A 17,667-nucleotide genomic window follows, 5' to 3' on the forward strand; every position below is an offset into this window, starting at 1 on the left:
CAACGGTATATTGATAAGCTTAATATTGCCGGTCTACCTCAGTGTCCCTTCTCCTTAGCTTGCTAGTCTTGGAAAAAACATGATGTGGAGATACTTTTTTAAGAAGATGAGTATTTCGGTATGCTCAGCCGTCAGCCTGCTCCTACTACCGGCACACGTTGTTGTTTTGAGACATGCCTCTACATGCTGGTAGAGTGATAGAAGTGCTAGAGCAGACCGCTGGAATGGACTGCTTGAATCGCGGAGCGCTGGGCACAATTGTAAGTTGCATTCATACTGTGAATGCTTTAGCTTTACATACATAAATACAGTTAAACTGTTACTCTAAAAAATACATTTGGAGGGTTTGACAAAGTGTTAGCTGCACACATAGGCATACCGAGTGTCAGGATCCCACAATTTCTTACCTGTTGAAGCCTCTTGTTTTATTGCCTGTATCCACTTTGGTCCTCTACAAGGTTCCGTTTTTCTGCTCGGCAGCTGATAAAAGCTAAGCTCTGGGTTTTTATTGACCATGAAGCCCACCACACAGCAACTTTTCAGTATTTGGACTTAGGGAAAACTCAACAGGCTGGAAACGGAGGTGGAAAGTGTGAGGGGAAAGTGGTCCTCGTTTCCCCTTTGGGGCGTGGCTTTCAGATTATGACGCTTTGCGCTCTGTCTCTATAGCTAATAAGAATAATAAATAAAATAATATATGGTTCAAGAGCACTCCTCGCTCAGATTAAAATGGCGCTCTTCTCTCTGCTCCACTCAGCTACACTCATAGCCACATCTGCATCCTATAGGTTCTCATTTATATCCAGCAGGAGGTGAGCAATAGACTGTAGGCCTATGTGTGTTGTCATCCAGTCTCAATTAGCCTACATATGAAATTCTTTCAGGAAAACAGTGATTCCAACAGTCTGTTTGTCAAAGGACACTAATAGTGTTTGTGCTCTAATACTGCCATCTAGTGGGCTTTTAGGAGAACACACCACATTATTAACTGAATAAGCTGACTAGAATGATATTGTATAAAAGCTACATTTTTCTCAATAAGTAACCAGTAGCCCACAAAAGATACAGATGTCAATAACATCACCTTTCGACATTATTTCCTTAACCCAATTCAATCAGTATTTCTTAACCTTAATCCATACAAGATAGGTTGAGTGGGGAATTGTTTTCTCTGTTGAAATGTTTGTAGGGATTCCCCCTGGAAACAGATGAAGTGGTGGCACCCACTTCTGAATATCTTAAGACATTAAGAATGCACCTGGTAACAGGGTATTTTCTGATATCTTAAGACATAATGGACATGTTAATGGACATTAGTGCAAAATGAAAAAGGGAGAAGTTACATGTAATATTTTGTCAGGAGACCCATTTTAAGTTGAAATGCCAAATTCTCCCTTACCCACATCCTTTTTTCTTTTCCTCCTCGGCAGTTAGCAGTGCATGATAACACTGGTGCTGTTGTCCATTTTCTCAGACAACAAAGATTATATGAACAAAATATAAAATGTTGAAATGTTACAGCCTGTAATCCCTTACCCCTGTATCAACAACGCATGTTGCACAGGAAAACCACATGTTGTTTGTGTATGACCTGTGAAAGACAATTTTAGCCTGCCTCATAACACACACTCAGCTGGACCGTGACACCATTGCCTCACATCCCTTTTTCCCCCTTACTCAACATCTATAAGGAATTACATTTCTGTCATTGCTTTTACAGAACAGGTTGGACACACCCTTCTATTCTCCTGAATGAGTTAATGTATTCAAACTTTTGACTCGAATTGTATACTTGTCTAAACAAAAAGCTCCGGAAATTCTGTCTTCATGATTTTACTGATAGATGCAAAGCAGTCTGTGGCCATCACCTCCATATTCTACACCTTCATTCAGGATCTCTGTCATGCCCTGTTTAAAAGTAGAGGCTCCATTGCAACAGAGCTGTGACCTAAAAGAAATAAGTTTGTTTAAATCATTCTTGTAATCGCTTTACATAATAGCAACTCTAACTGTTACTAATGATGCTATTATTTATCTTACATTTACTTGCATGACCTCTGTGTCAATTATCACCGTCATTGTGTCACTGAGCATGACGGAGTAATGACAGAACTTGGTACTGAACCCAGGGGTGTCATCACCCAGTAAGTGTGTCTCCTTTCCATCTTCCTGTTCAAGGAAAACTCAAGACCTTTGTTCTCTGGTGATGGCATATGTTTTCAATAGCTGGGTGCAAGTAGGCCTTCTGACTGTCATAGTACGTGGTGCTATTTATGATTTTCACATTCATGGTCTTTAAGTTTAAGATATAATATGCTTTTCCCACAACTGACAAAATCTGAACAGAGACATCAGGTTGGACTAAGTCTCTGCCATTTTCCTCTTCTGACGATGATGATGTGTAGGACACAGTGGTTTCTGTCTGGTAACCTTCATCCACAGCTTTTATGCTGCTGTCACTGGTGTTAAATTCCAGAGGTGTACCAGATCACAAGGTCTATCACAAAAAGATAATGCTTTTTTTTTTTGTAATACTAACAAGTCGTACATTTTGCCCTTGATCAGATGGATGGATTTTCACTGGTGTCAATGTAGAAGACCCCACTGTGTGCATCCTTGAGCCCAGTAAAGGGAGTGGGGAAGGCAAAGACGGGGGTGCCAGTGTGGCAAGTCCACCAGTGTTCTGTGAAACAAACTGAATCTTGTTCAGAATAAAACTGAAAAAAAAGAAGAAGAAAAAAGAATCAACTACAGAAAGCTAAACTCTGCTCTCACCACCCCACCACCTCCAAGCTGAGCCTTACTGTCCATAGTGAAATAGACGAAGAATTTGCTCCCCTAATTCCCCTAATTGTTCATATGTTCACAGAAAATTCAGAGTTTACATTTTGCTCTATTTAAGTCGTTATTTAATCATTACAGCTATAGTGACTCCAAACAAAAGACAAAAAGACGAAGTCACTGAGAGGCTAAGTGAGGGAGCATGGCACTGCTGACTCGCCACACAAACGACAAAGCCATTTCCGAGTTTTCCGACTGTGTCCGTATTTATTTTGGTCAGTGAACAAACAGGCAAAGCAAGGCAAGACATGACAAGATGTTCAAATACCCAGTTTTCAGTTCCGTTAAGCGGTCAACAAAAAATACGCTCTCCCTATTCACCCCCTCTCCATGCAGCCACCGCGGTGAACAGGTGAATATATGCCCATTCATTCAATCACTGCTCCCTGACCACACCCACGTGACGTGTGAAAGGTGTCAACTGACAGCTGATGTCAACACAAACATAAACATCAACACCTTAGCATATAGCACCTACAACCCAGCCCCTAATTATTATCAATATAATAATTACATTATAACAAATAAACAAGAAACATGAGATCGTGAAATCCAAAATTGTCCTTGTTTATAGTCCATCAGTATAGCTCATCAGTGTGCTCTTCTCCCTGGAATGCAAGTCATGTCTAGTCAAGTCCATAAGTTCAAACACACAGCTTCATGGAGTAATCTTGACCACGTCACACTGTCAGTCAGTAAAGTCAGTATAACTGTCCAAGCAAAACTATCTTCTCAGAAGTGAGGGGTCAGACTTCTGCTTCCTGTAGAAGACAGACTTTGGTTATGGGCCTTTCCAAGGAGCTGGTCTTGGTCTTGATCAGCAACCGTCGCACGAATCCTCTTCTGTCTGGGAACGTTTGGATGACTTTTCCCATAACCCATGAGTTCCGTGGTGCTGTCTCATCCACAATAAGCACGATGTCCCCTACCACAAAGTTGCGCTTGATGCCGGTCCACTTCTGACGTTCCTGCAACTGTGGTAAATATTCCTTGGTCCATCGCTTCCAGAATAAATTGGACATATACTGGACTTGCTTCCAGCGTCGATGAGCGTAGATGTCATTTCTTTGAAATTCCCCTGGTGGCAGGGAAGGGGAGGTTTTCAACAGCAAGAGATGATTAGGTGTTAAAGCTTCAAGATCATTAGGTTCGGTTGAGGCCTTGGTGATTGGACGACCATTAATGATGGCTTCTACCTCACAGAGGACAGTGTGCAGTCCCTCCTCATCAAGATTTTGCACTTTAAGGATGGAATTCAAGACCTTCCGCACAGATCTGATCAACCTTTCCCAGGCGCCGCCATGGTGCGAACCAGCTGGAGGGTTGAAAACCCACTTTATCTCCTACTGAAGAAGAACGTCATTTATCTGAGCTTGATTCCAACTTCTGATGGCCTCTCTCAGCTCACGTTCTCCTCCAATAAAGTTCGTCCCATTATCAGACCGTATTTCCCAGACTTGGCCACGCCTTGCCATGAATCGTCGTAGTGCATTGATAAAGGAATCTGTATCCAAAGAGGGAGCCACTTCGATATGGATAGCTCGTATTGCCAGACAGGTGAATATGACTCCATATCTTTTTACTACGCTCCTTCGGCTCTTGACCTCGAAAGGTCCAAATGTATGTGTATGTGCCTTAGGAGAATGTCTGAGATGTGGAGTTCTTTGGCCAGTATTGCAGGGTGTCTCGCATCTTCAGGTAGAGCCGCCCTACTTAATCATCCACCAACTCTCAGGATACTCATCCTCCAGCACAGGAGAGAGCTTGAAGATGTGACTATTCCTTTTCACATTTCTGCCACTCTGTAGACTGGAGAGTTCATCAGGAAAAATCTGATGATTTCTTTTTCAGCATCCAGCAACTCATCTACTGTGAGCAAACCTCTCAATTCCAGGTCTTTGACCACTCCATTTTCCTGCTCTGAGGAAGGTCTTTGTTGTTGCCTTGAGTCAGACTGGGTGGATGCTATGTCAGACCATTTCCTCCTGGCTGAGACACCGCAGCAAGTTCTTTAGCCTGATATTCCAAGCCACAGCCCTTCTCAAATGGGTCCAAGAGGAAAAATGACGGATTAGCCGAGTGGGTGCGTCCACATCCTCTGAAGTCTGCGCTGCATTCACCGCAACACTGACCTTGACTTCTGGATTGCTTGGCAGAAGTTTGCCCAAACAATCTGGACTCACAGGCCAGTCCTGTTCAGGTTGCAAATGATATGCAGGTCCTGACAACCAGGTCTCACTCCACAGAAACACGTCAGCCTTCAGTCCTCTGGAGGCCACATCTGCAGGATTGCTTAGGGTGTTTACATACCTCCACTGAGATGGCTGTGATACTTTGAGTATTTCTGAGACCCTGTTGGCAACAAAGGTATGGAACCTTGAAATCTCGTTCTTGATGCAATTTAGTACAGAGGTGCTGTCTGTCCAAAATATTGATTCTTTTAATGACATGTGCAACTCCCTTTTCCAGAAGGTGTCAAGCGGCTTGCCATGGTAGCAGCTGTAAGCTCCATGCGAGGTATTGAGACCGACTTCAAAGGAGACACCCTGGATTTTCCCATGACAAAGCTGCTATGCACCCGTGAGTGTGCATTCCGCAGGAGTAGGTAGGTCACTGCACCATAACCATTTTCACTTGCATCTGTAAAATGGTGTAATTGCACTGCAGTGACTTCTCCAAAACCTGGGGGCTTTAGGCACCGAGCAACCTGGAAGTGCTCTAACTGATGGAGCTCCTTTAACCAGTTTGTCCATTCCTGTGCAGCTGATGGTGGAATGGGGTCATCTCAGCCGAGTTGCTGCCTGCACAGCTCCTGCAAGATGATCTTAGCAGAGAGGACAACGGGACTCAGGATTCCTAGGGGATCATAAATCGAACTGATGACAGAGAGGATCCCCCTTCTTGTCAAAGGCCTGTCCTGCACCATGATCTTAAACATGAAGGCATCAGACTGAATGCACCATTGCACCCCAGGCACTCTCTCCACAGGTAGTAGGTCGTGGTTCAGATCCAAATCCTTTATGCCCTTTGCTCTTTGGTCTCCTGGAATTGCTGCCATCACTGCACGCCTGTTGCTCATCCATTTTGTCAGTTTAAAGCCTCCTTTGGAACATATGGAGACCAGGTCATGATAAAGCACCACCGCTTCTTCCTCACTGGCTGTCGATACCAGACAATCGTCCACATAGAAGCAGTGCAGAAGCTTCTCAATGGTCTCTCGACAGAACTATTCTTCATTGTCCTCAGTACATTTCCTCAGTGCAAAGTTAGCACAACTTGGTGAGGAAGTCACACCAAAAAGATGTACCAACATTCTGAAGTCCACCAAGTCTTGGGTGAGATCACCGTTGGGCCACCAGAGAAACCTCAGTAGGTCAGCATCTTCCTTTGGTACCCTTACTTGGTGAAACATAGATTCTATGTATGTCATCATCACCACCGGTTCCTTTCTGAATCTGGCCAGGACGCCAATCAGTGAGCTAGTGAGATCTGGCCCTTGTAGCAGTTGAGCATTGAGAGATGTTGACTGGAAAGTGGCTGCACAGTCAAAAACCACATAGATTTTTCCTTTCTGAGGGTGGTAAACACCATGGTGCGGGATATACCACAGTCTCCCATCACTACGTGCCAGCTCACCTGAAGGTACTTGCTCTGCATATCCCTTGGTGACCATGTCATTCATAAAATCTGTATACTGTTGTTGAAATGATGAGTCTCTTTTGAACCTCCTCTTTAGGTTCAGGGCACGCTGCTCTGCAACCTTCTTGTTGTTTGGCATGTTCACACAACTTTTCCTCAGAGGCAATGCAACCTGGTAATGGCCATCTACAAGCCTGGCTGAATCCTGGACCAGCTTCATGAACCTTTGGTCTTCTCTCGACTGACCAGGTTGTTCATCACTGCTGCATTCTGGGAAATCTGTTATGAACTGCTGCTGCCAAAGCTCCTCCAAGTTCAGGACTGAGATTCTGTTAATGGTCATAACATCCATTCCATCACCACTGTCTCCTCCCAGTGGTCCATTGACAGTCCAGCCCAGAATAGTCTTAATGGCATAGGGTCCATCGTCCACACTATGGATCACCTGTAGTGGTTCCAGTGCCTTTGGTACGTTTGTTCCAATCAGCAGCCACCTCCAGTCCTGTGACCACATAGCTATTGACAACCTTCTCTTGACCCATTGTCCGTAAAAGGATTTGTGTCCTTTTTCCTGAGAGGTTGAGCTTGTTCATGAGGTTAACTGTGCAGAAAACAGCCATGCTACCCTGATCCAAGAAGGCATAAGTAACCACTGTGTGATTACTTTTCTTGGATTTAATCTGTACTGGAACTATAGGAAGCTTGCAATCATGACCACCAGCCCCAGTAAGCCCACTGGATACCAGAGCACAGCCCACTGCAGCACCTGGTTCTCCTTCTGTCACTGGCTCCTTTTCCTTCAAGTGGATGTGAAGCATTGTGGGGTGTTTCAAACTGCACACTTTGCATGAGACGCTTTCGACAATCCTTGCTGATGTGTCCTATACACAACCAGCCAAAGCACACTCCCTTTTCCCTTAAAAAGGTGACCTTTTCAGTGTGAGCCCTTTTCTCCAGTTGAGGGCAAAACTCCAAAGTGTGTCCACCCTCACAAAACAGACAGATTTTCTTGACTGATGAGATTGTGTCTGGTCTCCTTCCTTCTGTTGTAGTGTTATTGTTTTCTGCAGTAGTCACAGTTGTAGCAAAACTACTTCCTTTTGGCCTAGATCTGGGTTTTAAGCTGGTTCGATTTATGCCTCTGCTTAATACTGGTGTTGCATCTTGAATGTCCCCGAACACTGGGTCTGTTAGAATCCTTGCTTGCCTGTCAATTAAATGAACAATATCATTGAATGTAGCCCTTTGGTTACGCCTCTCTTGTATTTCACAAGCAATTGTCGTCCATCGATCCCTTAGCTTGTATGGCAGCTTTTTTTTTTTTTTACTATTGTCAGCATATTAGCAGGCATATCCATTTCAAACATGTACTGCACTTCGTTCATTGCATTTGAACAGCCTCTGAGAAATAAGCTGTAGTCCTGGAGCGCCTTAACATCCTCTGATTTAATTGGGGCCCATGACAATGCCTTATCCATATAAGCAGTTGCAATCTTTTGTTCATCTCCAAAATGTTCCTGTAGTAGGACTTTAGCCTGAGCATAGCCCCTCTCTGGGTCCATATTCTGGCAGCTTCTTACAAGATCCCTTGGGCGACCTCTAGTGAACTGCTCGAGGAAGTACAGGCAATCACTATAACTGTCAGACTTACTTTCAACACCATTTTCAAATGCTCTCATGAATGTATAATACTGCAATGGGTCACCATCAAAGACCTGAATATCTCTTTAGGGCAAGGATGACCGTTGCTGCTGTTGTATCAGTAGTGTTGTTATTTCATTTTGCCTTTTCATGATATCAAGAACGTTGCTTTGCTCCCCATTGCCTGATGAACCTTCAGTGTTGAGAATGGTTCCATGTTGCGTCTGATCATTATGAGCACTGGACTGAGGATTGGGCTCAGATAGGTGGCGCTTTAAAGTAGGAGGCTGAAAGTGAGCAGCGTGGGTCAGCCTATCTGCTTTAGGCCTTGTCACCTGATCGCTGACCATGATTTTCAATTGCTGTTTAGGTGTTTCCAGCCTGCAAAGAATGAAAGGAGCGGCGTCAATATTGAACTTTGCTGTTTTTCCTCGTTCATTTTTAAGGTAAGAATTCATTGCATTGGACCGGTCTGTTACAGTGCTTTTAGAACTAGATGTGCTAGCAGCCCTTAGCACACTCACTTTAGCCGAGTGTGCAGCAATTTCTTCATCCAACTTGAGCCTTTCTTTACGTTTCCGTATTTGCTGCTCTTCCTCCTCCAGTGCATGTTTGTCCTGTAAAAGTTTTTGTCGTGCCATCAATGCAGCTAAATCAGCTTCTGCCTTAATGTGAGCAGAGGAGGTGCTTGATACAGAGGACCTTTTTCCACTTCCAGAGCTTTTTCCACTTGCAGCACTTTGTGCAGATTGTCTGCTTTGCACATTTGATATGCTATCACTTGGTTTTACATCATCCTGTGAGCCTTCATGAAGTGTGATGGGGCCTGTGTCCTGTGCTGCTGCCTGTGAGGCATCATGAAAGTGACACACATCCTTTGTTGCTGCAACCAAATCATTTTCAACAGGATCGGGAACATGTGCCTTTTCATCCAACCACTGAATCACATCATCCCTGAATGTACTGCTGTAATTTTCAATACTTGAGAACCATTCATTTTGTGTAACTTTTTCATCCTCAGGTAACAGTGGAATTATTGTCTGATGCAGGTTAACAGCAGTGTCAAGGAGCTGAGTGAGAGTTTGTAACTGGGATTTCAACTCTTGTGCACTTTCATTTCGTTTCATGAGCTCTTTCATTGCAGGTATTAAGCCTTTTATTTTATTCACATGTGTTTTACGTTCCCGTTGCAGACTTTCAATTTTATTTGCCAAGGCTTTTGCAGTAAGTTTGACACTTCGTTTAGCATCCACTGCTTCAGACCCATTGTTTTCCACTCGTTTATTTATTTCACTCATATTGCCTTTTAAAGCTCAGCAACTCAGCTATTTGCGCAGTGAATCAACAATACACCCGGCATGATTTTCATTTTTTTTTCCACAGATCGTTTGTTTCACATCCATAAGTATTGGAAAACACCACAGATAATCACTCTCAACGAGCAGGACAGCATGTCTCAGCGGACTTTCACATACAGGCAGCGCTCCCCAATAAACGCACTGTCAATCAAACTGCGTTCAATCCAACATACACAGCATGAATGAATGCAAGTGATACAGGCCTACCAGTCTGAAGTCCGCATTGTGATCAGTCTCTGGCGTTGCAGTTATGCACCGTGTGGCGTGATCCGTGTGTCCACATACAGTGCCCTCCAAAAGTATTGGAACAGTGAGTCCAATTCGTTTACTTTTGTTGTCGACTGAAAACATTTGGGTTTGACATCAAAAGATGAATATGAGACAAGAGATCAACATTTCAGCTTTTATTTCCAGGTATTTACATCTGGATCTGATACACAACTTAGAAGATAGCATTATTTGTAATTGAACACAAAATTTTTAGGTGAGCAAAAGTATTGGAACATATAAACTTAAAATAGATTAAAGTGAATGACACTTAATATTTAGTTGTAAATCCTTTGCTTTCAATAACTGCATCAAGCCTGTGACCCATTGACATCACCAAACTTTTGCATTCTTCTTTTGTGATGCTTTTCCAGGCTTTCACCGCAGCCTCTTTCAGCTGTTGTTTGTTTTGGGGGGTTACTCCCTTCAGTCTCCTCTTCAGCAGGTAAAATGCGTGCTCTATTGGGTTCAAGTCTGGAGACTGACTTGGCCAGTCTAAAACCTTCCACTTCTTGCCCCTGATGAACTCCTTTGTTGTTTTGGCAGTGTGTTTTGGGTCGTTATCTTGCTGCATGATGAAGGATCTCCCAATCAGTTTGGTTGCATCTTTCTTTAAATTAGCAGACAAAATGTTTCTGTAGACTTCTGAGTTCATTTTGCTGCTGCCATCATGTGTTACATCATCAATGAAGATGAAAGAGCCCGTCCCAGAAGAAGCCATGCAAGCCCAAGCCATGACATTACCTCCACCGTGTTTCACAGATGAGCTTGTATGTTTGGGATCATGAGCAGATCCTTTTTTTCTCCCAACTTTCACCTTTCCATCACTTTGGAAAAAGTTAATCTTTGTCTCATCAGTCCATAAAACTTTTTCCCAGAATTTCTGAGGCCCATCTCTGTACCTTTTGGCAAATTCCAGCCTGGCCTTCCTATTCTTATTGCTAATGAGTGGTTTGCATCTTCTGGTGTAGCCTCTGTACTTTTGTTCATGAAGTCTTCTGCGAACAGTAGATTGTGATACCTTCACTCCTGCCCTCTGGAGGTTGTTGCTGATGTCACTAACAGTTGTTTTAGGGTCTTTCTTTACAGCTCTCACGATGTTTCTGTCATCAACTGCTGATGTTTTCCTTGGTCTACGTGTTCGACGTCTGTTGCTTAGTACACCAGTGGTTTCTTTCTTCTTCAGGACATTCCAAATGGTTGTACTGGCTATGGCCAATGTTTGTGCAATGGCTCTGATTGATTGTCCATCTTCTCTCAGATTCACAATTGCTTCTTTTTCACCCATAGACAGCTCTCTGGTTTTCATGTTGGTTCCACCTCTAAATGCAGTCTGCACAGGCAAAACCTATCGTACCCAATCTGAAACTGAGCTCAGACATTCAGTGCTATTTATTGTTTGAATAATCAATGTAATTGGGAGACACCTGGGCAACAAAACACACCTGTCAGTCACATGTTCCAATACTTTTGCTCTCATGAAAAATGGGTGGGTTCAAACAAAAGGTGCTATCTTCTAAGTTGTGTATCAGATCCAGATGTAAATACCTGGAAATGAAAGCTGAAATGTTGATCTCTTGTCCCATATTCATCTTTTGATGTCAAACCCTCGAAAAGTAGATCAGGAGCCAGAGCCTTCAGCTATCAGGCTCCTCTCCTGTGGAATCATCTTCCTGTTATGGTCCGGGAGGCAGACACCGTCTCCACATTTAAGACTAGACTTAAGACTTTCCTCTTTGATAAAGCTTATAGTTAGGGCTGGCTCAGGCTTGCCCTGTACCAGCCCCTAGTTAGGCTGACTTAGGCCTAGTCTGCCGGAGGACCCCCCTATAATACACTGGGCTCCCTCTCTCTCCCTCTCTCTCTCTCTCTCTCTCTCTCTCTCATCCTATTACTGCATCTTGCTAACTCGGCCATTCTGGATGTCACTAACTCGGCTTCTTCTCCGGAGCCTTTGTGCTCCACTGTCTCTCAGATTAACTCATACCGCAGCGGTGCCTGGACAGCGTGACGTGTGTGGTTGTGCTGCTGCTGTGGTCCTGCCAGATACCTCCTGCTGCTGCTGCCATCATTAGTCATTAGTCATACTTCTACTGTTATTATACACATATGACTATTGTCACACAAGTATACTGTCAGATATTAATACATACTTTCAACATATTGTACCACAGTAGCCAGAACTATAACTATAATATTATTACTTTCATTAATGTTGTTGTAAGCTACTGTCATTACCTGCATATCTCTCTCTCTCTCTCTCTCTCTCTCTCTCTCTCTCTCTCTCTCTCTCTCTCTCTCATTGTGTCATATGGATTACTGTTAATTTATTATGCTGATCTGTTCTGTACGACATCTATTGCACGTCTGTCCGTCCTGGAAGAGGGATCCCTCCTCAGTTGCTCTTCCTGAGGTTTCTACCGTTTTTTTTTTCCCCCGTTAAAGGGTTTTTTTTGGGGGAGTTTTTCCTTATCCGCTGTGAGGGTCATAAGGACAGAGGGATGTCGTATGCTGTAAAGCCCTGTGAGGCAAATTGTGATTTGTGATATTGGGCTTTATAAATAAAATTGATTGATTGATTGATTGATTGAAACCCAAATATTTTCAGTCTACAACAAAAATAAAGGAATTGGCCTCACTGTTCCAATACTTTTGGAGGGCACTGTATGCCGTTTGGGTGTAGTTTTTTTGTTGACAAAGATATAGTGACTCCAAACAAAAGACAAAAAGACGAAGTCACTGAGAGGCTAAGTGAGGGAGCATGGCACTGTTGACTCGCCACACAAACGACAAAGCCATTTCCGAGTTTTCCGACTGTGTCCGTATTTATTTTGGTCAGTGAACAAACAGGCAAAGCAAGGCAAGACACGACAAGATGTTCAAATACCCAGTTTTCAGGTCGGTTAAGCGGTCAACAAAAAATACGCTCTCCCTACTCACCCCCTCTCCACGCAGCTGCCGCGGTGAACAGGTGAATATATGCCCATTCATTCAATCACTGCTCCCTGACCACACCCACGTGACGTGTGAAAGGTGTCAACTGACAGCTAATGTCAACACAAACATAAACATCAATACCTTAGCATATAGCACCTACAACAGCTAAACTTTAGAAAGCTCTTTATACTAAATCAGCTGTCCCTGTCTGGTAGCAGGCCAAAGTACAGATGCAGCTTTATCCTCAGCAGCCCTGTTTCCCTGTACCTTCCATCAAGCCCACCGTCAGGGGGGTCAAAGGGTACAGATGGCCAAGGGGGACCAATGAAAAAGTCTATGGTTGACCTTTAAATGGAATCAAGTACAACAATTTACTTACTGACTTAAATCCCTGACAATACAAGTTCTATTATTTACACGATAAATCAAAGTATTTTATCATTTAAACACATTTTAGCATTCCATCTGGTGCCCTCACCCCCTGCAGGTATACAAAAATGGCTCAGTCCATCTGACATGGGTCAGATACATGATGTGCAGAAATCACAAGCCCATCAATGTAAACATTAAGGGTTCAAATCACCACTTTAATCGAGATACGGTATTATATCGATTCTTTGAAAAACAATACAATATTTATATAATATAATTTAATATTATGCCCATTTAACACAATGGATTACAGAGGAAGCTCCCACCCCTTCCTTTTTTACTTTTGAATATAAAAGATAGATACATCCCACATAAATAATGTAAATAATTGTAACCACTTAAGTGCAGTAAAGTTTACTTTTAACCGACTCCACTAACACACATAAAACAGCACATGGGATAAGTTAACCTTAAGAGCTTTCTGTCAGAAAGTCCTTTACGGAAGAATTCTTGTTATTCTAACTCAAACCATCTTTCTTCATAAAACTTCAGCTTAAAGTTGGCTTAAAGCCTTGAAGGCAAACTTCTCCCAACTGCCATTAACAACATCATTATCAAATTCAACTCAATAATTACTGTCAAGATTCAGAGACAAAATAATGTTTTTTTTGGTTTGTTTGTTTTTTTGCTAGTAATTCATTATTAGCTTAAGCATGATTACATTGCATAGATTAGCCGAGCGGCTTGTTAATCAATAGATTACATGTGTAATTTATACTTGTTCTTACTTACCGTTGGTTTAAGTCACTGTATCTCCCGTGCAGGCACAGTTTTTCAGATCAGTATTATTGAAACACAGCAGCTAATGTTGCTGGAGTGAGAAGTTAGTGGAGTGAGATGCTAGCCAGGCAGGTAATGCTACACTGTATTTTATCTCATTATGGCATTGTTTACATACGGTATGTGCTCTGTCTGTTGACCCATACTTTCTCCTTAATCTAAAATATTTCCACACCCGAGTAAATAACGTTATCCTCTTCATCTTTCTCTTGGCTGCTTGCCATCTACCTGCCACTGTTTGACGGTGAAGGCCTATTTTTAAAATAAAAGCATATCCTAGAGATGATGATATAGATTGATGTTTTCACTTTGCATTGATGATATTGGGACACTGATCATTGAATCAATATATTGATCCAGATCAATGGATCATTACACCATTAATAAACATATGAGGTGGACTGCAGTCTGACTAGCAAAGTCAGAATGCCTAACCAAAAATCGCTTCTCAGTATAGAGAACAAGAAAATGAATGAGCAGAGAGGTGAAGGACAAAAAGAAAAAAAAGAAAAAAAAAATGAAGCAGCAGCAGGCATGACAGGCAGAACTGATGGTGAGATGTGAGGCCGACTAATGTCAGTGAAAAAAATGCTGTATCAGGCTCAGTTTTAAAGCTACAGTGAAGACACAGGTATCATGTTAAACTAGAGGACATAAGGCCATTGGTACCAACAATATTATACTATCTTGTTGGAAAGGGTGCCAAATACACAGTTACACTAAACTTTGGTTAGGGAAAAAGGAATGTTATTTTTCAGTGTATTGAAAAATGTCTGCATACTGGGGTCCATAAACAGTCTTGGAATGACACACATTGAGTTTGACTGGAAAACTGAGAGTTGACAGCCATATACTCTTTATACTATTTTAATCCTGCACACAATTTGACAAATATTTGATTAAAGTAGCCTCAAGATTGAATGAATAAATGAAGAAAAAACAATACGCCTATTTGTTCACTTGTTCGCTGTGATACCATGCAGTAATTTCTTCAATCAGTGTTTGATTTGACTTATCTCTAATCACTTATTGGAAGGCATTTTTTTTCAGCCCAGGACACAGATGTGACTACTCTGCTTTTCAAAATATAAGGTCTTAATACAGAATAGATAAAGAATACATGTGAAAATATTATTAATATAATTGGATCACATTCACAGTAAGTATACAATTTTGCATAATAATATGTATAGTAATTTTGTTTCCATGAATTTATAATCACCTAAAAATAAGAATTGTTGGATTTTTGTTAGAATGACCTGTTTGTGTCTACACACAGACCGGGTTCTCTTCCACAGAGTCTGCCATGTTGTTTCTACAGTAGTCAAGAACAGACAAACAAGTGAACGGACCTCCATATATTATCGATATCACTATTTACATTTTTGGGTTGGTAGCTCTCCCCTGTGAGAACTGTAGTTCTCTAGTACAGAGCCCCTTAAAGGTCAAGTTGGGAGATTTTTTTTGGACTGGCTTTTGCGTCCCCTCGCAATACTTTTGCGTCCCCTCGCAATACTTTTGCATTCCCTCGCAATAGCTTTGCATTCCCTTGCAATAACGTTTTAGATTCCCATGAGCCACTATTGTCACTTCGTCTTAGATGCCCGCATTGATCGGTGACCAACGTAAAATGTATAAAGCTGCTGCCCATATCAGGTAAAATTGTGTGTCACTCTCGCCTGGCGAGATCTCCTTTTAAACTGTAGTGTTGTTATTATTGTCTTTCATGCCGTTGTAAGTAGCCTACTTAATTAGGTTCGGGAACCGGCACCGTGCTGGTTCTGTGTCAGTCGAAATGCGCTATTTGTAACTCCAGGCCCAGCTCTGCCACTGATTGGCCAGTCTGACATTCTTCATAATACACAAAGAACATTAGTGAAATAATAGGCCTAACAGAAACATGCATTCGTTTGGGATAAGTTAGTGGTCACGTTACTCGTTCCACAGGCGAAGGACGCCGGACACATACAGTAAATACACGGGTTGTAAGTAACTTTTAACATACGTGAGTCTTTGTGACTCTTGGCTCTTGTCCCCTGACTAACGCTTGTTTCTGTTTCACTAATGATATTTTCACCCAATTCAGTCACATTCCGTTATTTCCGTTATTTCCTCTGTAAACCTAACGTTACAGCAGCCTACAAGCATGCTGTGTCAATAAATCAGCTCAGACACTGTTAGAAATGTAGTATTTAGCCTAATAACATCATGCTACAGCAGTAATAACGTCAGCTTTAGTCAAATGGCTCTAGCTCTCCCAGTAAATGTTATAAACTCTGGGCACATTTTCCCTGTATGTTGACATGATAATGGTCACGTTTCCCAGATCACTCTTAGTGCTAAGAGCTTCTTGGGAATGCTCTTAAGCCTCCTGTGAAAGAAAAACGCGTTTCCCAGATCGCTCTTAGCTTAAGAAGATCTTTCACTAAGAAGGAGTTGTAAGAACGAGCTGATCCACACTTAACAGTCTTCTTAGTGACCAAACGCTCACAGCTCCAGCCGCGTCAGGCAAATTAATATTACACTACGCAAGAAGATGTTAAAACAGTGCGCACCGTATATATTTTGATCTATTTTATACTTCAGATTTATATTGTTTAGCATTAATTGGTGACAGAAAAGAACGATTTTCATTCTGCAGGGAAACGCGTGTCCTTACTGTGCATATTGAATCTTGAATCTACATGTTTTATGAAGACCCTGGTCCTGGGGGGGGGATTGGGGGTTGTTGAGGAGGTTGGCAGTGCGGCGGGTGCGTGAGGAAGTCTGAGGAGTGAGGAGTTCTTTAAGGTAGAGTGGAGCATGTCCATGAATGCACTGATGTGCGAAGAGGGAGACCTTGTATTGAATTCTGAGTTCAACGGGCAGCCAGTGGAGTGATTTGAGGATGGGTGTGATATGGTCACGCTTGCGCACCCTCATCAGGATTCTAGCAGCGTTGTTCTGGACGTATTGAAGCCTCTTGATGCTTTTACTGGGGATCCTGATGAGGAGTGCATTACAGTAGTCCAGCCTGGAGGAGACAAAGGCGTGGACGAGCTTTTCAGCATCTGACAGGTTGAGTGATGGACGGAGTTTTGCAATGTTTCTGAGGTGGTAAAAGGAAGTCTAAAAGGAAGGTGTTTGATGTGGGTCTCGAATGTAAGGTGGGGGTGAATTTTAATGCCGAGGTTGGTGACTGAAGTAGACAGAGGGATGTTCTCCCCGGGGAAAGATGCTGGCGAGGGTGGATGATCTGACCTGGTGTGGGGTGCCAACAAGGATGGCTTCAGTCTTGGAGCTGTTAAGTTGTAAGAAATTTAGCTTCGTCCATGCCTATATCTCCTCCAGGCAGGTAATGAGTGAGGCAGATGGCAGGAGTGTAGAGGGGGTGGAATCTGTCCGGAGGTAGAGTTGTGTGTCGTCAGCATAACAATGGAATGATATTCCATGCCTGCAGATAACATGGCCGAGGGGGAGCATATAGAGTGTGAAGAGGGTAGGACCCAGCACGGAGCCTTGAGGGACACCACAGGTGACATAGACTCACAAGTCAGTCTTTAGACGCTTTGCTTAACTAAAGACTGATGACTTTCTCCCTGATTTTGTGTTTAGATGGGCGGATACAATTTCAGAGTTTAAAAAAACTCCCTACAAGCTAGTAAAGCAGTTTTGTGTTGCTATGTGTGGTATTTATTCAATTTTGGGAAATCACGATGTCTAGAAAGCATCAGTGGCGGCAGCTGACAGGGACAGCTAACAGCAGCAGCAAAGCTAACATCAGGACGTCATC

This window comes from Epinephelus lanceolatus, chromosome 20, assembly GCF_041903045.1.
Source record: "Epinephelus lanceolatus isolate andai-2023 chromosome 20, ASM4190304v1, whole genome shotgun sequence".
NCBI classification, from domain to species: Eukaryota; Metazoa; Chordata; class Actinopteri; order Perciformes; family Serranidae; genus Epinephelus; species Epinephelus lanceolatus.